This window comes from Choloepus didactylus, chromosome 19 (genome assembly GCF_015220235.1).
Source record: "Choloepus didactylus isolate mChoDid1 chromosome 19, mChoDid1.pri, whole genome shotgun sequence".
Classification (NCBI taxonomy): domain Eukaryota; kingdom Metazoa; phylum Chordata; class Mammalia; order Pilosa; family Megalonychidae; genus Choloepus; species Choloepus didactylus.
This window is the reverse complement of record NC_051325.1, coordinates 43,716,438-43,740,420: the sequence shown is the minus strand read 5'-3', so window position 1 is coordinate 43,740,420 and position 23,983 is coordinate 43,716,438. Positions and strand designations below refer to the sequence as shown.

The window sequence follows — 23,983 nt, the reverse complement described above, 5'->3', positions numbered from 1 at the left end:
CACAGGAGCTGCAGATGAGAGACAGTTTGAAGACGTCCACTGAAAGCAGACTCTTGCTCTGGAGAAGCTAAGAGAGGACAAACACCCCAAGAGCAACTGAGAGTGACATTTTTGAGGAACAGCAGCCTAGAGAGGAACGTCCTGGGAGAAAGCCATTTTGGAACCAGAACTCTGGAGCAGACGCCAGCCATGTGCCTTCCTGGCTAACAGAGGTTTTCTGGACACCATTGGTCATCCTCCAGTGAAGGTACCCAATTGCTGATGTGTTACCTTGGACACTTTGTGGCCTTAAGACTGTAACTTTGTAACCAGATAAACCCCCTTTATAAAAGCCGATCCATTTCTGGTGTTTTGCATTCCGGCAGCATTAGCAAACTAGAACAATTTCTTTCACGGAAAATTAGATAGTCATGGGGCAAGCTTACCCAAGACAACCATCAACCATAATACCCCTACTTTCATATTTCCACTTATCTTTCTTCAACACTTTGGTGATCTCAGGTCTTAGGATTTTAAGCACATTTTGCTGGTAAGTTCCCTGAGTCCCTCCAATGATGTAGGAAGGAACATACTGGGCAGACAGCAGTCTGTTTACCTGGCTTTTGTGGACCTGGGGTAGCTGTGATAAGCATAAGTTTTCTAATACTGGTTGGCAATTGTCTATCTGCATATATGACTTTATTTTCTAATCCCCCAGCTAGGATATGTGGCCTGACAAGGACTCCTTATGCCATTTCCAATTTTGCAGTATATAGTTCTGGTGTTTAAGTAAATAAATCATGGGTTTACCAAAGTTTTGGGTGATAACGTTCTGGGAAAATTCAGGTACACACTCAGTGGATCACCTACTCTATTCCAGGCTGCGTGAGCCACAGGAGAACATTCTGGAAACAGCACATGCACAGCCTTGGCCCTCCCTGAGTTGTGAGTCCTGTGCAATTGTGCAACTGCTCTTTGATCCCTTTCCTATAAGATGGGACCGGGAAACATTCAATAACTGAAAAAGATGTCCCCCATCAAGAGATTTCCCTGAAAAGATAAAATTAATGAGTCGTGTGTGGTTAATACTGTGTGTCCCTGTATTCTAACTTCTGCCAGTTAATATAATCTGTGCACAAAATTAAATTTGGTTTGAAACCTGGGTCTCTTTAAACTATTTACTTGTTTAACCTTTGGGTTTCTGTTTTCTCCTTGTTTCTTAGTGGAAATTCTTTTTGAGAAGTTCTAACGTCTTTTGGAGATTCAACAAGGGAAAAGGATTTTTCCCCTATTAAGTCAGGACAGAGAGGGAAGCAATGTGACCCTAAATTGTAACAGGGGAGAGCTGGCTGTCCTTGGGAGAGTGCCAGTAGCCCAAGAGAAAGACCAGATGGGGTCAGAGACCTCAAACCAACAGATGTGGCAGTGGAGGATTCCAGAAACAAAGATCAGAAGCTGGCCAGGAAAGAGAGCTGCTTGCCCAGATGCCAAAGCCCAGAGGGGTGAAGGTAAAGGCTGGGCAGTATTTTGACTGAGTCATGGGAGAAACTGGTCAGCAGCTAGGGTGAGGTTTAGGACACAGAAACACTTCCCAAAGAGCTTGAGAAAGGAGGGGGAGGACAGGGAAGAGGGGATCTGCAGGACCCAGAGGAATTACTTGTATCATCTACATAATAGCCTTATTTAACCCTTCTTTTGGCCCTGCAAAATATGTCTAAATGTGACAACGTGTCCATCTCCTGAGAGTCAAGGGGTAAAGAGGAACAGCAGATAGACCAATTCCATTGTATAGGGGTTAGGGGGATAAACAAGCAGGGAAAACTGGAGCAAAGAGACTGAGAAAACTGCTTGTGAAGATCACCTTCTCTGCTCAGCTGTGCCATCATGATGTTATGATGCAGCTGGGTAATTTGCTGACCAACAAGGCAAAGGACAGTGCCAGGTGTGGCTGAGGCCTCTACCTGTGCAAGAGCTAGTGCTCTCTCCATGTAGGAGAGGAGAGGATGGAAGGCTTCATCTTGAATCCCCCTTGGGGCTTATGAAAAGAATCTTGGCCATAGTTTATTTATTCTGACAACTTGGCAAAATGCCTTTGCCTATAGTAATTAAAAAAAAAATAGACCCATTTAAATTGCAATCTATTTCAAGTTTATTGAACAGTTCATCCTATTGAGTTGGCATGTTTTCTTTAAAACAATGTTCTTGACTCAAATGTTTTAATGATAACACTAAGTAAGTAAGTAACCAAAACAACTCACACATAATGCCTTCTTTGGGCCAGACTGAACAACGAGGACACAGATGGAAAAGACATGTCAGAATTCCAACTAATAAATGTAGAAGGAGGGGTGGAATTAGAAAATCACCCCTTGGCAACCACCACAATAATAAATGTTTCAAGCAAGGATCATAAATGGATACTAAAACCAGTGGGTGAAAGTACCATGAGAAACAGGATATTTACATAGTCTCAAACTCTCTCTCTGTAAGATTCTAATTAATAACAGAAAGAAAAGTAGTAACTTTACAGTGGAAAACCTGTCAGATACCACTCTACCCAAGCAATTAACATTAACATCACAAAACATAAGACAAAACAACATCATGTGCCTCATGATATGATGTACTGAGAAGAACATCACATCACTTTTGTGGCTTTCCTGCCAAAATTGCATAGCCTGAATCTAATTATGAGAAAACCTCAGATAAACCCAAATTGAGGACATTCTACAAAATAACTAGTCTATACTCTTCAAAAGTGTCAAGATTCTGATGGAGAAAGCAAAGCTGAGGAACTATTCCAGATTAAAGAATAAAGGGATATGACAAATTAAAGGGACGTGGATTAGATGATGGAGCAGTCCCTGGATTTTAGTGAGACAGTTAGTGAACTTTAAATAAAGCCTGTAGATAAAATATTAGAATTGAATCAATGTTAATTTTTTATTTTGATAATTGAGCTGTGCTTATATTTAAAAAGTCCTTGATTTTAGGAAATTAGCACTTAAGTATTTAGAGGTAAAGGAGTATCAAGTATGCAAACTTCACTTGTATATATGTGAATATGTGTGTCTAGATGGATGATAGAGATAGATGCATAGATACAGATAAATATAGATAAACAGATTAGATAGATAGATAGAGATAGATGCAATGATGAAACAAGTGTGGTAAAATTTTAATATTCAGAGAGACTCTAAGTGAAGACCATTCAGAAATTCTTTGTACAATTTTTGTAACTTTTTTGTAAGTCCAAAACTACTTAAAATTTCAAAAATTGAAAGTAATCTTTAAAAGTTGAAAAAAGAAGACACAGACTTTTCCATCAAGCAGACTTAACAGCCTCATGGGGACAGATGGGCAAGCCAACATAAAAAAATAAATTTGGTTCAGTGAACTACAGGTTGTCATGAGGGCACAGTAGATAGGATGTAATTTCTAGAAGTGAAAAAGATCAAACATTTCTAGAAAAGATCTTAAGTATAAGTTCAGCAAACTCATTGTCTTCCTAGACTTTAAGGAAAGTATTTAGGCTCATCATTCTGAAAAGTCAAGTCTATTTCTCTTTGTTGATATAAGAAAGGCTTTAGCTCACAGATTAATCTATCCAACCATCTATCCATTTGTCCTTCCAGTAACAAGCTCATTTATCCCTCCTTAGCTCTACTAGACTCTCAACACAAATAAAGCCATTTTATTACTTATAAACAAGTTACAGTGACACTGAGCATCTCTTGCTTTACTAACAAAAAGACCCAAGTATCCTTAATTATCTACTAATAGTGGTTGAAGTTCACCATAGGAATGGGTTTCCATGGATGGATCCTTAGCCTCATTTAACGTTGCCCTGACAATCCAGAAATGTACCCACTGTTCTCTAGGTAGGGAAAACTAAGTGTCTGCTAAGTATTGAGGCAGGGGTCTATGTAAATAAAGCAAAGTGTTTCCAAGACAGGGCGCTGAGTGGGCTGAGTGCACTGAGGTAAGGGAATACTGACTGGTACACCTGACTATGAGGGAGAGGGATGGATATTCAGAAGCCAAAGAGGAAAGGCATTTTGGTAGCTGACACAGAGGGCTTTCCAAGGTGACGGCAGAAACTGGAAGCTACTAGCAAGCTTGAGCCACTGGAAGCAGGAGAATTTAGGATGTGTCTCCTTATCTTCAGCTTCAATAATACTGTTTACTTTTTCTGGAATCATTGGTTTTGACTGAGTTTGCAACTTAATTGGCTTCTGAATTCACAGCCTAGAAGATCTGGTAAACAATATCTGGAATCAAAACTGAATCAGATGCTTCCCGCTTCTCCCTGCCATACCTCAAGTCAGTCCCAGCATGAGACTCTCATTGTCATCACTTCCCACTGGCACTGTCCACAAATCTTCATGTATGACCAAGGGCTGGTGGCCGTGGTACTACCATGTGACAGGGAATGCATGTTTTACTTAAAACTAAATTCCTAAGAAAATATTATTGTTTACTTGTTTAGTATCCATTCATTCAATAAGAATGCATGGAATACCTACTATGCACCATAGAAGATTTTCTTCTACCAGAAGGGGTTAATTTCAGACTTGTTGACATGCACCATAATTAAGGAAAAGTTGGATTGAGAGGCAGAAGTTCTGGTTTAGGCTCCAGTTTTGCCTCTATGTACCTACAGGTGCTTGGGTAAATGGCTTCTCCTCTCTGAACCTTGGTTATTTCATCTGTAAAATAAGGATGTGTTAAAAATTTTTGAGGTCCCATCCAACAATGAGGTATCAATGGCCAGCACTGATTTGTCCACCTGAAGCTGCAGAGGATCTGACATCAGAATGAAAACCTCATTCAAGGGGAAAATGCAAACAAAGGAGAGGATGGATGTGGTGGCCAGATTACTGAGTACAGGTAGGAGCGTGTTCCTCAAAAGGTGGGAAAAGATTTGCAGAGAGGAAGATAGAAGAAAGATAAGCCATGGGAAAGGGGAGAGTCTGATTATATTAGAGAGAAGGGAAGACTTTCTCAGATCAAGGAGTGGCTTTATCTTTGGGTCATCAGGTCACCTGGCAGGACAGACACAGGCAGAAGTGAGTGATGGAAATAAAACACAGATTAGAGTTTGCTTGCAAGGGAAGCAATTTCTAAGGAGAGCTTTGAAACATCCCTTCTTTATAAAATAAAGGAATTTTTCATTTGACTTGGGGAAAGGGCCGAGGGTTGACTTGTGAGTTGTCTCCCAGTTTTGAGATGTTAGGATAGAACTCATCAAGCAATCACGTTGTTAAATATTGAACTCACTGTTCCAAATGACGGAATGTTTGCCTTAAAGACACTGGGGATGTTGAGGCACTTGATCTGTCTCCTTTTCCAAATGTGACAAGATCTTGAGATATTGCTTCATGAAGGAACTGGAAAACATCCTGAAATGCTGTTTATTTCTTAACTGCTTTGCTGTTAGCTGCTGTTTTAAATTCTAAACAGCTTAATAAAACTTTCCAACAAATTCAGCATTTTCTAAATTTGAGAGGCAATCTTTATGGTGTTTGGAAGAAAGTCCAGGACTATTATCACTAAACAATTTTCAGGCAAAAAATCTAATTTTAATAGATGAAATAATAGCAATTGGAGTGATGTAGTTCAAAATCCCCTAACAACTCAGTGTGCATGTGACTAACACCCCATTACCTCACCCAGCTGAGTCAGAGAGAGGAGTGTGTGTTACACAGGAAAGCCCGTCGAAATGTCTACCTCAGCCACTTTGCCTTTGTTCAACAGAGAAACTTACTGAATCAGCTAATGCACCGAACCCAAGAGCATGGACTTTTAGGAGCCCAGAGAGTTGTTCCAGGAGAGCAGAGGATGAGACAGGGCCTAAAGGTAAGCTCCCATCTGCACCATTTCACTCCTTAAAATCAGGTCTTTGCCAGACAGATCTGGAACCAGGCCAAGGGCTTTGCAGCCCTTGTGGCAAAATCACTGCATCCTCAGAGTCATTCCCAGTAGTAAATGTTTCCATTTTTCAAGAGACTGAGGCTCAGAGGGGTGAAGTGGCTTGCCTTATGGCTTGCAACTTGCAGAGCTGGGATTTGAACCCGGATCAGACTGCAAAGTTCTTTTAGACACCCAAGTTATTGCCCCATGGAGAGTGGCTACACTGCCTGGGCCCAAGCTGAGCCCTTGCCTGCATCAGACAGGACTTCAGCCCCTTACCTCTCCTGCAGTTATCCCCTCTCCCCTCCTTGACTTTGGGCAACCCCCCCCCACTTCCTTCCTGTGGATAGTGGATAGTTTCTGCACCTATGCACTGTGTCTTGGCCCTTTGAGAGGTCAAGTCCCAGAAGCAGAAATGCAAGTAAGCTTTAAATGGCTGATCTTGGCATCAGATCCATCACAAGATCAGTGCAGAAGCTGTTCCCAGGCAAATTAACAGCTGCAGCAGACAGCCCAGCGGGGATTGACCAGTGTGCTCACTGAGGGGAATCGCTTCTCAGAAGATTTCTCCTTCCTGTTTCACATGTCATTATGGCCACAGAAGGAAATGGGAGTATAAAGGTTTGTGCTGTGATTGAAATTTGGCAGGGTTTGAATTCCTTGAATTAAATATTCAGATTTCCCAGACTTCCCCTCCTGTTTCAGAGCTGATGGCTGTTTTCCTCTAGATTAAAGGCATTATCTGACAGCTAGCAATAAGGTGCACCATCCTAGGGAGGTAGAGGTCTTTCCCCCTTTCTTCCTCATAGCAGACAGGGCAGGTGTATCACGAAATTTCTACCATATGATTAGCCATAGATTTTGAATCACATAGTCTTTGTTGTGATATAATACATGACACATAAACCCTGAAACCCAGGAGCAAGTCCTCAAAACCTCCATCTCCCACCCCCATCCCCAGTCCAGCCAATCCATTACCACCTAAACCTTCCTTAAATCCACCTATCCTTCTCCATTTCCATTCCCCCCATCCTGTTCCCTATTCACCCTCTATCCGGGTTGAACCAGTTACCCTCTAGCTGGTCCCGTTGGTTCACTCCGCTCCCAAAATGATTCATTCATCACGCAGCGGCCAGAGGGAGCTTTCTGAAATGCACATCTGCTCACTTGACCCACTTGATTTTAACTTTTTAATTGTTCCACACTGACCACAAGACAACAGAGCACTCTCCGCAACGCAACCTGCCCCGACCACATCACCGGGCTTTGCCCCCTCGCACCGCCTTCGCGGAAGCCGCCGGGCCCACCGAGCCCTCCTGAGCCCCGGCCTCACACGCTCTCCCCTCTGCCGGGATAACTGCAGCCCATCTTGGTAAGTTCTCAGCTCAAATGCCCCTTCCTGGGTCATGATGCTTATTCTGGATCTCCCTGTCTTTGCAGTTGCGACAGTTGTAGTTTTAGTTTTTCATTTGATGGTCTTTAATGTTTGTCTCCCCTGTCAGATAGTTCACTCCCGAGGTCAGCAATGAGTCTGATTTTTTCTAACTATTGAACTCCTAGCAATATAGAAGGTTTGGGAGATGTCTTAAAAAATTAGTCTCTTCCAGTTACTTTTGACTTTCTACTTGTATAAATCTGTGCAAGGAGGAAGACCTTCAAAAATGTTGCTAGCTTAATGCCACTGTTCTCATAGATGGATGTGATTAAGGACAAGTTTAGTGAAGTCTTAGTCAATGGGTTAATAAATATAAGATAGATACGCACACTCCACTTTTTATGACAAGCATTGTTTAAATTGTAAATGAAAAAATGTAATTCTCCAGAACAAGCACCCAAACAAATATAAGCTTCTATAACCAACATGTAAGGTTACAAGTTGAAATTCTTTGGAGATACATTTAAAAGAAATTTCTGAATGTTATACAAAAGCTCTTTGTACTTTTTGGGAAATTCAATTAGACAAAAACCAAGCATTATGGTGCCAGGATAGAGAATAAGCATGTATTTCACTTCAAATAAAAATTTGGCAACTGAAATATAAACTTTTTTTATCTTCTTCTTATCTTTCTGAAAACATGTAAAGTCTAACGCAATGTGTTGCATTTTCAAAAACACTGTGTGTCAACAACTTCTTTACTGAAAGTTCCTACATGACACACCACTTAAACCTGTGGTTATGGGTTTCATCTACACTTTTGACAGATGAAAGTGTATCAGATTATTGGGTGTCTTAATGTATATCCACAGAGCCTTGCGTGGTGCTGGCCACTTAGCTGGAACTTGTTGAATGAATGAATGAATGAATGATCAACCGAGCTGTGGCATGGCCTGGATGGGGTAGAATGAGGCAGGACTGCCATACAAATAGCCATGCCTTTCCTCTGGGGCATGGTTTCTCAACCTTAGCACCATTGACACTTGGGGCTGGATACTTCTCTGTTATTGGGGAGCTACCCTGTGCTTTGTAGCATGTTTGCAGCATTTCTGTCCTCTAGTCACTAGATGCTAGTAATCACTCCTTCTCCCCTAGTTTTGGCAATCAAAAATATCTCCAGACATTGCCAAATGTCCCCTTGGTGGTGGTGGGGGGGTGCAAAATTGCCCCCAGTTAAGAACCACCTCTTTAGAGATACAGACAAAGTGCAGATCAACTTTCTATGAGCTGTGGCTCAGCCAAACGTGATTGACAGTGGTCATAGAGCAAAGCTCAGCTTTGTGAAAAATAAGTGGAGAGACTATGTTCATAGCTTGGTCTCTTGGCACAGTAGAAAAGTCAGAAGCTTTGGAATTCCACAGGCTCTGGTTTACACCCACATACTGGCTGTGTGATACTGAGCATCTAACTCAAGCACCCAGAGCTGTAGTTCCCTTTTCTGTAAAATGGGGAGAACAACAATGGGGTGGTTATGAAAAGTACATGAGCCAAAGCATGTGAAGCACTTATTGCAGTATCTGATGCACAGTGAGTGCTCAATAAACAGTAGTCAGGAGATGCTGTCGACATTCTTGTTAATGTTACTGCTTTCTGCCTCCCCCCTCCCTTCCCCACTCAAGACTTGCCTCACCAGAATTCATGTTCCTCTACCCCTTCTTAGTCTCTGCCACTGATTCCTAGGGCCATCGTATTTATGCCTTCTGGATCATTCCATGTTAGTTTCCTGAGCATTTAATAATAAAGCTGTATTAGCGCACCCTCTCTTTGAGGCCCTGGAATCCTTTCCTCTACCACCACTATCGCTTTACTTCTGATAACAGTTTCTAACAAAGAGCATCTTCTCTTGTTGAGAGGTATGTGTTACTGCAGCAGGTATCCTCAGCCCTGGCCAGCGACACTGTAATTTAGCAGGCAGCAACAGGCTTCGGATGTCACTGAGCCACGTGTTTTCCTTCTCAAACACTGCACAGCCAGGCATCTTGGCCACTGCCACTTGCACGGAGTTGTGAGCAGTGCAGAGAGCAGAGAGTAAGCTGCAGGGGCCCCAGGACAGGGGAAGACAGGACCTCTGACAGAGGTTCCCAATGGACAGGGGAGACGGGGAGACCAGAGGCAGCCAACATAGTAAGGACTGACCACCAGCTCCCACATCAGTCTCTGCGGCTGTGAGAGCCGAGAGCTTTCCGGGCCCCGCCCCTGTGAAGCATCTCACGGGTGTGAAGGAAGCATCTGGTTAGGAAATGATAGTGTCCATATGCGCTTACAGGTGCCAGAAAGGTAACAGGGGCCACATCTTCCAAATACGAGACCTCTCTGATAGTTTGTTAAGTCCACTTTGCTTTGTTTCTGAGTTTCCATTTTGTCTGTTTAGGGACGGGGCTGTCACATGTCTCACTGGTTTTCTAAATCAAACTCAAGTTTCCATATGAGTCACATTAATTTTTTTTTCTTTCATCTCACAGGCTCAGTAGGCTGAGCCTGCTTTCATTTAGAATCCGTGGATTCATAATATGTGAGTTGCCTTAGGGACAGGGATGAAGCTTACCTTGGAGCGATGTGAGCAAAATGTTTTGGGAAATTGATATTTTAGCCAGCATTTTGAAAGACACAATGTTTAAACCATTCTTACACTGCTAAAGACACTATTTATGTGTAATCAAACAGAAATTATCCTCATCTATTCATTAAAGAAATAAGTACTATCCAGTAGAAATATAATGCAAGCCACATATGTAATTTTAAATGCTCTAGTAGTCACAGTTAAGTGAAAAGAAAGTGGTGAAATTAATTTTAATAAATTTCATTTAAACAAATATATTCCAAATACTATCATATCATCATGTAATAAATATAAAAATTGTTAATGAGATGTTTTACGTTCTCTTTCTTATACTAGGTACATTTTACACTTAGCACATCTCAGTCTGCACTAGCCACGTGTGACTAGTGGGTACCATATTGGACAGCAAAGTTCTAAAATGTTTCATCTCTTTCCCCTTCTTCTTTCTGTCCCTCCTCCTCCTGGTTGCTTCGTGAGTCATCATTGTTACAGGTCTTTTTCTGTTGCTGTTGTTCATCTGTTTACAAAGATAACATATAGCCACTAAAGTACATGCATGTGCTTCTTTTTCTAGAATCCTCAGTATAAATTAGCTATAATAGGTAGTAGGGGCCATACTTTCCAATTCCCAAATGAGTCTGTCAAATTCAAGTGAAAATAAAGGGAAAATAAGACTGCATTTTTAAACTTGAGCAAGTCCTGGAAATTCTGGAACATGCAGCAATTATTACAGGGCCTTGGGGTTTATAGAGTAGAAGTTTAAGCTCTGCCACACAAAGCTTTGAACATGTACAGCCTGATATTTTAGCCTCGTTAGGCTTGCACCCGTGGGTCTACACTCACAGAGACCATTCAGAAGCCCAGTAGATTTGTCCACATCAGCCCATCAGACCAAAGCACTAACTTATCAAGAAGGATGGGCACCAAGAAAGCCAACAATACAAGGTATTTTAACTGTCTTTTCTTAGTGAAACTGGTGAAAACATTTAATTCAAGAAATGGAGTTTTAGGGAAGCTGACTCCATTTGCAACTTTCTTGTTGACCACTGTATAAATGTTAGCTAAACCACAGGAAAAAAAAAGTTGCCAGGTGAACACCCAGACTTAGGTAAAACTAGTATGCAGCCATCACAAGATTGAGGAAGATCTGTGTGAATTAATAGGTTCATATGTTCATGAAGTTACAAGATCAGCAAATTTTAAGTCATTGCATGATCCCAATGCAAGCAGTATATTTGAAAATTTAGATGAGATAGACATGGATATAGATGTAGGATGAAGAAATAGATATGCCTATAAAGTCAGAAAGATTAGGCACATCAACTCATTGAGTGTTACTAGAGTGATTTCAAATGGAGTCAAGAGGTCATTCTGGAGGTTATTCTTATGCATTATATGGATATCCCTCTTTAGTTTTTAGTGTATTGGAATAGCTAGAAGAAAATACCTGAAACTGTTGAACTGCAACCCAGTAGCCCTGATGCTTGAAGACGATTGTATAACTATGTAGCTTAAACGGTGTGACTGTGTGATTTGGAAAAAAAACCTTGTGGCTCACACTCCCTTTATCCAGCATATGAACAGAAGAGTAGAAAAATGGGGCAACAATTAAATGAATAATGGGGGTGGGGGTGGGGGTGGGGAGGATGGGATGTTTTGGGTGTTCTTTTTTTACTTGTATTTTTGTTCTTTTTTTTTTTTGAGTGATGAAAATGTTCAAAAATTGTGGTGATGAATGCACAACTATATGATGGTACTGTGAACAATTGTACACTGTGGAAGATTGGTATGTGAATATATCTCAATAAAAGTGAATTTAAAAAAAAAAGAGTGGTTCTAAGGAGGAGTGAAGTTGGATGAACAGGTGGACATATTTACTTCTTACGTTGAATAAATTTTAAGTAGCACAAATGCTTATTTATTTTTATGTGATTTAAGTATTATTAATACTATCAATCACCATTACTAATGGTGGTAATAGAAGTAATAGTAGTACTATTGGAGCAAATCAGTTGTGTTCAAAAAGAGCTCCAGAGACAGGATCTCCAGTATTGAAAACCTCTTCTCATTTTCCCTAATTTTGACCCACATCTGACTCTGACCTAGATCTCCAGCTCATTGAAATACTATGAACCAGTGATAATTAAAAATAATGGAAATAGTATCTAACATTTACTGATCATTCAGTAAGAGCTTCACTTGCACTCAGCCAACCTTTCTTATGATTCCATTTTACAGATCAGTAAACCAAGACACAGAAAGACTGACTCATGCGATTGAGATCACAACAGCTAGCCAGCCTTAGAACCAGAATGTGGTTTGGCACCTCAGTGCCAGCCAGTCACAGCAAACTTCTCTGACTTTGGTTTTCCCTTTGGACAGCAAGTCCCCGTGGACCCTGCAATCTCAGCACAGCCATCCCTTGAATTAGGTAAGACATTTTTCATTTGGGAGAAGAGATTCTCTGCCTGCACTCACCTAAGGATGGGTAGTAGCCAGGGTTGAGAGTCTAGTACCATTGCCTTCTCACCCGGGGTGTCAGATGGCAGACTGGACCACACCTGCCAGTGCATTTGAGCACCCAATATCTGCTGAAGTGGAAGCCAGAGAGAGTAGGGCATGTTGGGAAGGTGTCTGTGGGTGTTTTCAGCACATTGTCATCGTTCTAATGACTGCAAGTTTTGTTTCAAAGTGGATGTGAGCTGCAAAATGTGTCACTGCCAACAGGCTGCAGTTTTAATGATCTAGCTTTAATTTTGAAAGTGGATTTCATGCTTGTGAGAAGTGTGGAACCAATCGACAGATTGAGTGAATTAACTTGAGTGCTGCATGTCTAATAGTCAGTGTTGTTTTGTTTGTTAATTGCTTGTTTAGCATTGACTTTGGGCAGATTTTTAAAATTATTATTATTAACCCAAAGGGCTTCAAGTCACAAGAAGTCGCAAACACAACTGAAGGCAACAACTGAAGATCATGATGAATTATTAAAGTCTCCTTCCTGTTCATTACGAATATCATAATATTATCCTCACAACCATCGTCAGTCATCATGTATCAGCCCAGAAGGAGTTTTGGTGTCACATGTTTTTCCCTGACTTTTAAAAACTTGAAATAAAACCTCTGCAGCTAACCATTTTAAAAGGTTATTTCCAAATATTTTCTCTTAAATTGTATGATTAAACCCAAGCTGGCCTTTTTGATACTATTCATAGAACCCTTTCCAGGGCTCCACAATCCCCTAATTGTTTTTTGATTAGCCCAAGATGTTTGTGTTTAACTCTAAGTATGTTGCTTCTTTGGTCACCCAAAGATGTATTTGCCCAGAACATCTGGCTACATCTGGAATGCATCTATTCTGTGATTTTCCTTCTGCATGTCACTTTCCTCTCTGGGACATTCTTTCCTTACCTGTAAAATGGGGATAATAATCTATATTCTGCAGAATTGCTGGGGCAATTACAAGAGATAATAGACATAATATGTGTAGCACAGAACATAAATTATTTCTCTCTTCTGGCAGGATAAACTTCAGTAAAATGAAAATTGATCCAAGAAGAAAGAATTAGAATATAAGAAGCAAGACTAAGAAAGACATTGGTAAACATAATGATAAATCTTTAAAAAATTACTTTAAATATAATAATTGTAATAATAATGCCTAATTTAGGGGATAGATGATAAATAGGGAAAATTAAAATACTGGAAGCCAGTAGAATGGAAGGTAAAGGGTGGAAAGACCCAAGTTAAAGAATTTTAATATCCTTTGGACATTTGGAAAGGAGGCAGCTTTCCTAACTTAAGACTTTGTCAATTAAGCATATTAAAAACTTTAAGGGTAACTACTAAAATAATAGACAATGTATACATCCCAAACCAGTAAAGAAGGAAAAAAAAAAAGCATAAAATAAGCTGGGTCATCCCAATAGAAAATGGGAAGAGATGAGGGGGAAAAAGAAAATAATAAATAGCAAATAGAAAACACAGTAGAAACAGGTTTAAAACTATTATGAGAATGAAAACATTGATAAAAAGTAAAAACATTCACATGTTCACACACAAATAAGCAGTACCATATATTGTTTATGGCTACACACATATGTAGCAAAACTTAAAAAGAGTTTTAAATGGTCAGGTAGGAGATAAGTAACAATTGCAGATTACTAGTTGCCTTTGGTTCTGAAATGGGATTGATCAATACTTGAAAGTATCGGAGAAGAGTTTGTGGGTGTCCTCTAATTCCACACACCGATGTGTCTGGTTGGTAGGATTCCTTCTACTTGTTTTATTCCTCTTTGATCAAGGGGGCACAGAGGTTTTGACACAGGCTATAGAGTGTACATTTGAATCCTGGCTGTTTGACCTCTAGAAAGTTACTCAACATCCCTGAGCTTAATTTCCTAATATGAAAATGAATTGTAATATTATCTCATAGAACTGGAATGAAGATAATGTATACAAGGCACTTAGCATGGTGACTGATGCATATTTTATACTTAATAATGTAAGTTATTTTAAAATGGCTTTGTAAAGATATAATTCACTCATTTTTAAAATTCACCCAACAGAAAATGGGAAAGGATGAGGGAGACAAAGAAAAATGTACTATTAAATGTGGGTGTTTTATTTTTAATATTTTCAGAGTTGTGCATCCATCACCACTATCAAATTATAGAACTTTTCATCACCTCCAAAAGTAATTCCATTCCCATTAGCAATCACTCCCCAGTTACCCTTTTTCCCAGCCCCTGGCAACACTACTAATCTACACCACTAATTTACATATTCTGGACATTTCATACAAACTGAATCATACAATACATGGCTTGGTTTGGTTTCTTTCACTTAACGTTTTCATGGCTCATCTGTATAGTAGCATGTCTCAATGCTTCATTCCTTTTAAGGGTCGAATAATATTCCATTGTATGAAACATGTTTTGTTTATCCATTCATCAGCTGATGGACATATAGGTTGTTCCACTTTTTGGCTACTATTAATAATGCTCCTGTGACAAGTTTCCATGCAGACATATGTTTTCAGTTCTCTTATGGATACATCATCTAGGGGTAGAATTGCTGGATCATATGGTAACTCTATGTTAAACATTTTGTGGAATACCAAACTGTTTTCCAAGGTGGCTGCACTATTTTACAACCTCAACAGCAGTGTGAGAGGATTCCAATTTCTCCACATCCTTGTAACACTTGTCATTATGTGTCTTTTTCACTTTAGCCATCCTAGTGAGTGTGTAGCGATATCTCATTGTGCTTTGATTTGCCTTTCCCTAATGACTAATGATGTTGAACATCTTTTTTATATGATTACTGGCCAATATGTATTTTTAAGATTAGCTTAGTTTCCACCTAAAGGGACATTTCTCTTCCCAGGGGACCCACATGTCTGCCCGGAGGTGGGACACTCAGCCAAGCCTGGAGACTCACCAGTTACTCATTTCCACCCTTTCAGACAGGAGGGTGCAGATTCCCAAGCAAGAAATAGAACACTGGAGATTCGTGCCTCTCTCCCCCTCCTCTCTCCCTTTCCTGTCAGATGCTGCTGGGCCTTTCCTGAAACAAATTCCCTTGGACAAATTCTCCAGCAGACCCTCAGCTCCGGAGGACAAGTGAGGAGCTTGATGTTAAGAGTTTGGCCAAACCACCCAGGGCTGCTGTGTCAGGTGGACATGAGTAGGGGCCAAAGTCACCCATTCCTAACTGCTCACCCGTGACCGCCCGTGAGGCGTTGCTCAGGCTTTTTCCACGACGCCTGTTTCCTCTCTCTCTTCCAGTGCCCAGCTCAGAGACGCATGATAGTATCACTCAGCAAATGGAATTTCTTTCTTTAATTTTGCTTATTCTAAGAAATGTGATCCATCAAAAATGAGCTGACAAGTCCTTTTATTTCCAAGGACAGTGTCCACACACTCCGGACTGTCTCTGGACCTGGAACCAGACAAAGCCAACCCAGAGGCCAGTGAGGACCGTACGGAGCTCTTCACGAGTGACACCTCAGCACAGATTTAAGGCAAAGTCTGTATGGTCAGACTGCCTGGGTCTATGTTCGCTCGTTCACAGCCATGAAAATTGGACAAGTTGCTTAACCATTGTTTAATGCCATTTCCTCAACTATAAAACAGCAATCATACTCCCTTCTTCACGTTACTGTTTTTAGAATTAAATAAGGCAATAATTGCCTGGCTCTTAACATAGGACCTGGAATATACCAGTTAGTCAATAAAAAATAAGTTAATAATGCTATTTGGTTATCAACTCTGAAAGGGAAGGTCCTTCAAATCTGATGAGTTTTGTTAAACTCTTGTCTTCTTGTTAACAGCCACAACATAATCTATTAAATTCTATTTTTTAACCAAATTTCAAACCAAATTAAACAACTCATGAGTTAAGTTACTTACACTTGGTAATCCGAAGGAATTGGCAAAAATCTACATTTAATTCCAAAGGAAAAAAAAAAAACAAATCAATTGAACAGCTATGGAATTAAGTTGTCTTAGTCATAGCAACTTTATGAAAAGGATTTAGGGTCTGGGTGGGCAGCAAATTCAATGAATTGTCACAGAGTCTGTGTTGATTTGGTGTGTACAGTAACCAGCTCTAGGCAGGGCAAATTTAGTTATACATTTCTTTTGTAAGGTCAAGACCAGAATGAAAAAGAGGTCAAAGCTTTAGCAATCACATTTTTACAAACTGGATATTGACCAGAAATGACTTATCAAGTTTTTAAAGTATCAGGAAACCATGTTACAAGGAAGCCACACTATTAAGCAATTAGTGTGGAAACAGAAAATGCAAAGAAACATGGTAACTAACCTCCCTTATATGAAGGGATAGTGTGTGAATGAGAGATGAGGGCAGAATTAATACAGGTGGGTGGAAGTGGCAAGGAGGTGGAATGTGGCTCCAAAGAGGAGAATTTTAACAATGATGAGAGGTAGGTGAAGAAGGTAGGAGTTTTGTGGAAGATGCAGGCTCTTCATCACTGGTCTCTAGACATTCACCCACTCTGCCCATGACGGGGGGGTTGATTGCATGGCCTCTGAGGGTCTTTACAATTCCGAGAGTCCGTGTCTTTGAGAGTGCCTCAGCGCAAGTGTTGAGGACTGGGATGGTATATCAGTTAGAAAAACGGACAGCCCCCAGATCTCAGTGGCTTCAGTTGGCATATCCATTAGGGGGCCTCTGGTCACTGCAGTCCCACAGGCACTGATGGAGCAGCCACCATCTCGACTGCAACTGGTCACTGTGCCAGAGAAAAAGAAAGCTCTGGAGGGTCTAGAAAGAGCAATTAATTGTGCTCTCCCAAAGAGGGCACACATCACTTATGCTAACAGCTCAGCAGCCAGAACTCATCACGTGGTTCCAACCAACCAAAGGGAGGACCAGGATGTGCAATATTGAAGGCAAAGAGCAAGAAACATTTGGTGAGCAGCAATGACTACTATGGTAAACAAGCCCTTGTTCCCTTCCCTCATCAATTCATTAATTTTGGCCATAAATTGGATTCCTTTTGCCCTCTGAAGAGGGTTACTCTAAAAAGGATGTTATCAGTCAGGGTTCTCTAGAGAAACAGAACCAATAGGGTGTGTGTGTGTGTGTGTGTGTGTGTGTGTGTGTGTGTGTGCATGTGTGTAAATATATTTATTTTAAGAGATTGGCTCACACGATCAAGAGGGCTGCCAAACCCAAAGTCTGTAGGGCAGATTGGCAAGCAGAGGTTGATGTGTTCTTGAGACAGGATTTCTTCTTACCTGGGAAACCTCAGTTTTTGCACTTAAGGCCTTCAAAAAATTAGATGAGGACTATCCATATGATCAAGAGTGATCTCTTTTATTGAAGACAAATGCTTAATCAGACTTACAAAATCCTTCACAGCAACATCTAGACTAGTGTTCACCTAGACAGTGGCACTGTTCCCCATTTTACAGGTGAAGAGGTTAAGAAACTGGCCCAAAAGCATTCAGCTAATAAAGGTTGAAGCTCGTCTACAAGACTAAACCATACTCCTCATCACAGAGATTTGGTTGTAGGGAAGGGTAAATAGTGACTGTACCTTTAAAACTCTTGCACATGCAGAAATGCCCCATTTACAAAATGAGAAGCCCCCATGCAAATATTATTCTTTGGCTATTCCTCTACTGACGCCTGCTGACTCCCAGGAACATGGCTACATTCAAAGTATGTGGCCCATGGCCTTACTAATAAATAGTGCAAAGAGAAAAAGGCAGCTTCCTTTCCCGATGGGCCAGTCTAACACATTCCTCCACTAAGTTAAAATCGGCTCTGTCAAGGCAGTGAGATGCTCTGAATAGGGCTTCCCCAGACTCCCTGCTCGGGCTGGCACCTCCTGTCATTTCCCTTGTCATTTTTGCTGAAACCTGCCCCCAGCCCCCACGTTAGCTCCCACTTGGAAGTCTCCTGTCTGGAGCCAGGGAGATTTGTCTGCTTTCTTGGGTTTGGCTAATAAATTGGGATCATGGGGTCAGGCAGCAGGGGACCAGGCACCCAGGGAGTCCCTGACACTGATTTTATTAGATTTTTCTTTTCAGGGCCCAGGATGCCATCCCAGCATGGAGCCCACAGTCGCTCTGTAACCAAGATTTTGTCGTCTCTGGCTTGACAGTCATTTTTTACTAGTGGAGGAAAAATCCCACATTAATTATACAAGCAAACTGGGGCCAAGGCCGTTAGAGCTGGCCTCCCTCTTCTGGGAGGTGGGGGGAAGGAGAGGAGGTTGGTTTCCTCTCTGAGTGGGAAGTGAAGCTGGGAGAGAGGAGGGAGCATGTGTGAAGTTTGGACTTCTCAGACCCTCAGGCTCTGAAAGCTGGGTGTGCTGTCTGATTCCAGGTAGTATTTATAATATCTGTTTATCCAAAATAGACTGCAAGAAGACTGAGCCTAGGACCATACATAATTATGCCCATGCTCATTCATTCTTTCAACACTTTCCTAAAGCACTTAGTAAGTGCCAAACACAAGACTAAGAAAAAATGGAAGATGCACAGTTGCTGCCCTTTTAGGTTTCTTGGCATCTTAGTCCCCCAGAATCATTACCCTAGCAACTCAGGCCTGGGAAGGCAAGGTGAACACACCACCCACTCTTGCTGAAAGTTATAAAAACCTTGCATTCTTCCTAGTAGACTCTCAGGCCAGCTCTGCAAATCCTGAATCATCAGACCACCATAGCTTTTTGGCCTGGTGTTGCTATTTGCATTGAACTAGCAGGAGCAACTATAAACTTGAAGACCAAATTGTTTCTGAAATCTCAGTGTCAACCACTTTGCTCATAAAAATGGAAACATGAGATAGAGTCTCTTATTTCAGAGTTAGCCATGTCTTGTCTAGAAATCACAAGGGAAGATTCAATCAATTCCCTGAACATTTATGTTAATGTTTGTTGGAGTGAACTAGACAGGCTTCCTGTGTCCCTTCCCTACAGATTCCCATTCACCATCTTATTCAGTGACTTGCCTTATAATTGGAGACAGTCCTCCACTCCCCATCACTTCCAATCTGTCTTCTCTCACCTCTACTTGGTTGTCTACTTTGAAGTCCCTGGACATCCCATGGCTTCCTGTGTGCAGATGCCCCAATAGCAAATGACATTTGTCCATTGGGTGTCCTCTACCTCTAGAAGGCTTTCCTTTGATTTCACTAGTTTATTTACTGTCCCTTCATCCAAAGAGCCTTTCTTCTCCTGCCCATTTCTATCCCCTACTTTTTTGCCTCTTCCCCTGAACCTGGACATACCATGCCCTCTAAGTAGTCCCCAAAGCACTCTTGATAAAGAACAGCAAAACAACACTGGCAGAGAACACACATTTCCCACTGCCCTGCTGCAAATTTATGCCATGACACTGAGATCTGAGTTTGTTTCTCAATTCTGCCATTTCCCAACTGGGTGACAGTGGGCAAGTAACTTAATCTGTCCGAACATTTGACTCCTTAAATGCAAAATGCAGATAGAAATAACAGCTCTCATAAAGAAGTGGTAAGGCCTAAGTAAGATGATCCATGCAAAGCAGTAACTTACTGTCACCAATATCATTGCTCTTTTGGAAGACCTCTTCCCTGATAACCTGAAATAGCCTGAGTCCCTGCTTTCCTAGGAAGATCAAGGTCATCTGATACAAATGCTGCATCTTATCACCTTCTAATTATTGATAGAGGTACATTCTCCTCACTATTTCATATTTCCTCTGCATCCTCCAGTATTTGCCCTTTTTTTTCTTGCCTTGGAAGATGAACAAACTTCTTTAAGGCCTTCTCCAAAGAGTTCTCTGCCCACCTCTTCAGGTTTATCCAAAACTCTTGTAAGGATCTTCCAGTACAGCCATTGCTCACTCATTTTCCCAGCCTGAAAAAGCCTATTCCTTTTCTTCCTTTAGTTTTACCTTTTGATCAATTCCAATTCTTCCAAAAAACCTTTTTCTGCTGACACTCCCCCATATAAATTATCTCCTGTTTCATAAGAAATTACCACAAACTTGGTGGCTTAAAACAGCCCACACATATTACCTCACAGTTTCTTTGCACAGCTTACATGGATCCTATGCTTCAGTGTCTTTCAAAGCATAACCAAAAATGTCAGTAAGTGTTGAGGTCTCATCTGAAGGCTCTACTGGGGAAGGATCCATTTCTGAACTCACAAAATCCAGTTCCTCGAGGGCTGTTGAAGTGAGAATTCAGGCTCCACTGACTGGGAGCTGCACTAAGTTCCTTGCCCCCAAAACTCCCCAATGTGGCAGTGTGTTCCATCAAAGCCAGTGAGAGACAGAGAGTGAGAGCGTCTGGTAAAAGATGGAATTCACAATTGTATGTAACCTAATCACAGAAGTGGCAACCCCATAATCTTTGCTGACTTCTCTTGATCCCACCCACACCGAAGGGAAAGGGATAAAGGGATTGCACAAGGATGAGAATAGCAGGGAGCGGGAATCACTGGGGCCAATGAAGAAGCTGCCTGTCACACTGTCTCCAATTTTAAAGGAAACAAATAATGCAAGGAGGCTAAAGGCTCTAAACCTGCTGCAAACTGCTCATTCTCTGAGTTCAGAGGAGGGATGAACGACCCATTGCTAGAATGCCCATAGAAAGCTTAATGAACGAGTTAGAATTTGAAACTAAAGCAGAACTTTGGAAGATAGGTAGGACTCAACAGAGCCAAACTGGTAGATGGAAGAGGAACATTCTAAGTGATAGCAAATACAAGAGAAAAGAAGTATAAAGGATAACAAGAAGACAGGAACTAGGCTACTGCTCTAGGGAGAGCAGTAGTGAAAACAAGAAAGAACAGAGCAAATTTGATGGCCCAAGATTTTGTGGTCACTGGAACCAACCTGATGAGGACCAAGGCTGTTTTATTCTCTGCTCTATCTTGAGCACCCAGTACAAGTGCTCGATCCATGTGAACAAATGAATCATCTGGGAAAGCATTTAGAAAGCAGGATGACCAGTGAGGAGGATGTTGTAATCGTCCTCGTAAGAGCAGATGAGTGAGGCAGCAAGAGGCCGCCACTACTAAATCTCTCTGTGCCTCAGTTTCCTTTTCTGAAAGTGGAGAAAATACTAGAATCTATCTGCTAGGATTATTGGAAGGATGAATGAGATAGTACCTTAAAAGTGCATAGGATAAGTCCTGGCACATAGCAGTGTCTCTGGAGGTGTTAAGTATTATTATGATCATTCATAATGTACTTCACCTGGTTTTGCCTGCTCTGACTCACCTCCTAATCTTTCTCTGCTGTTTCTCTGGTCTTTCCTGGCTCAGGAACACAGTGAGTCTCTCTTCCCTGCTGACCTGACATCTCCCCAAGACTGCTGTGGGCTGGGGTAGGGGTTGGGGGGGGGTGGGGGTGAGCATCTGCCTCTGATGTGGTTCCACAGGGGCAAACCAGAGCCTCCCAGCCTTGTCCTCACCTTCAAGCTGAGCTCAGCGCTGAGCTTTGAAGGTGACTGACTGACTCCCTGGTCAGAACTTCTATTGTGGTTTCCTGATTGGTTCAGGATGGCTGGGCCTTTGCTGCCCGCCCCCATCCCCAAGTGAGTTCCCACTCTTGCTGGAGACTGAAAGGAGAGTGACTTAGTCATTAGCTCCACTGGCAACAGCCCCTGGCAGCAGTTCAAGGCAGCTTGGAAAACAGGGCAACAAGTGGCTCCAATATGTATTTCAAAAGCCTAGCAGACAAGAATAGGAAATGAAAAGCAGAGAAAGCAGGGATAGTAATGTCTGAACCAGGAGGCACAACCAGACACCGTTGGACACCGCAGACAATGCTCCCAGACTCTCAAGGTAAGGAACACAGGAGGGCAGTGCCAGCAAGGGAGCTGGGCTGAAAGGCAGGGCTGAGGCCCGGGAGCTCCCTCACTTTCTCCCATGTACAAGTCACAAATGCAGAAGGACTACTTGTGTGTCCTGCAAGGCCACTGCTAGGAAAACCTGGCCAGAGATGTGTGTCCAGAACACAGGAAGATTGCTCCATTCCATGCCGGCCCCTTGCAGAAACCTTTTGGCTCAGGCATCTGAAATTCAGAACCTGACTGAGGTGGAACTTTCAGAATCCAGGCCCTCCTAAAGAGGAGGTGCAGGGGAATAATGATAACCAAGCTGGGATCTCTTCTATCTATTCCACTGTAGATCATCTAACTCGTACAACATTAGGTGGGTGTTGTCATTAACTCCATTTCATAGATGAGGGAGAAACTAAGGCATAGAGATATAACATAACTGTTGGATTAATTTATTTGTTATGTAGATTTCTGTAGAACTGTATATCCAGAGTTCCAGCTTGAATATAATTGAACTTGCTTGATTCAGGCATATTGGAAGCCAAATGGTGAGGAATCCAGTAGCTATCTGGAAAAAATAAATAATGAAAGAAGAGATAGTTTAGAAATATACAAGTCTAGATTGGTTAGGGAAATTCAAAGGCTAGGCTTAGGCAGAAGGAAATTCTGGGTGCAGAATATAGGGGACTTGACTTTCCTTTGGCCCTTCCCAGAATAAGGGAGCTTATAACATAAGAATGAGGAAAATGTAAAAGCTGGGGAGTAGAGAGTGCACTGTTGGTGCCAGCAGTTTCTACAGCAAATAGAGAAGGCATCACATCTCAAAAGTCACCAGCAACAGTGCCCATTGTATTGGACTGCTACTCGCCTCACTGGCTGGCACTTTCTGGGGTTCAAATTGCAGCCACCGTGAACTAGTTGGACGACCTTGACAAGTTACTTAATCTCACTGAGCCTCATTCGATATCTCACCACAAGATTATCATAAGGGCTAATTGAACTGACCCAAGTAAAGTCCCTGACCTAGATCTTGGCTGAGTAAGCCCTCAGCAATCTTGCTCATACTATAACTAGACTCTTATTACTTAATACATGGAACAACCTTTGCCTCTCAATTGCTTGCAGACCCTCATCCCTTACCAATTCCAAGGCCTTAAGGCCCATCAGAAACTCCTTTGAGGGGCTTCCCATCACCAACTGCCTAAACTGATTCCTTCTCTATTTTTCTCATTGAAGTCCCTTGAAGCTCTGAAATTTATTTCTTGGACTTTTTCCCTATACTCCACGGGACTGTAAGGTCTGTTTCTGTCCTGCTCACTGATGTTTTATCAGCACCTTGATTAGTTACTGGCATGTATTAGAAGCTCAATAAATACTTGTAGAGTGAATGAATTAATTCAGAAAAAGGGACAAATCTACAAAAAATAATGAAGTGTCCAAGCAAGCTCCAAAAGACTCAGTCTAAGGCATTAGTCTAGGAATAATGGAACTAGGGGCTTCTTGTTCATTTCAGCAATGGCTCAACTGAGATTCTCAAATGTAGCTGTCTTCTTTCAGGCATCGCTCAGCCCAGAGATCAGGAAAAAATGCTCACCATTGGCTTCTAACATAGTATTCTGGCTCGGAAAACCAAATCCAGTACTTCTGTCTCTCTGCATGTGAATAACCGTTGCAGGGAAGGACCCTGTTTGGTGCTGTGATTATGTGCCCGTCACTTGGACTAATCACCACTAAGAGTGTGGGAGACTTGACACCTGCAGTTCCAGTAGAAACACTTGGAAATGGGAGGAATATTT

At 41.7% G+C, this 23,983-nt stretch overlaps 1 long non-coding RNA gene across 1 annotated transcript; it reads left to right on the top strand.

The window, feature by feature from the left end:
- Positions 1 to 7,149: 7,149 nt before the first annotated feature.
- On the top strand, positions 7,150 to 13,004 carry LOC119515382. The gene is made up of 3 exons (XR_005213021.1): positions 7,150 to 7,264; positions 12,126 to 12,318; positions 12,808 to 13,004. It is a non-coding gene; the product is annotated as an uncharacterized LOC119515382 (long non-coding RNA).
- The last annotated feature ends 10,979 nt before the right edge of the window (positions 13,005 to 23,983 follow it).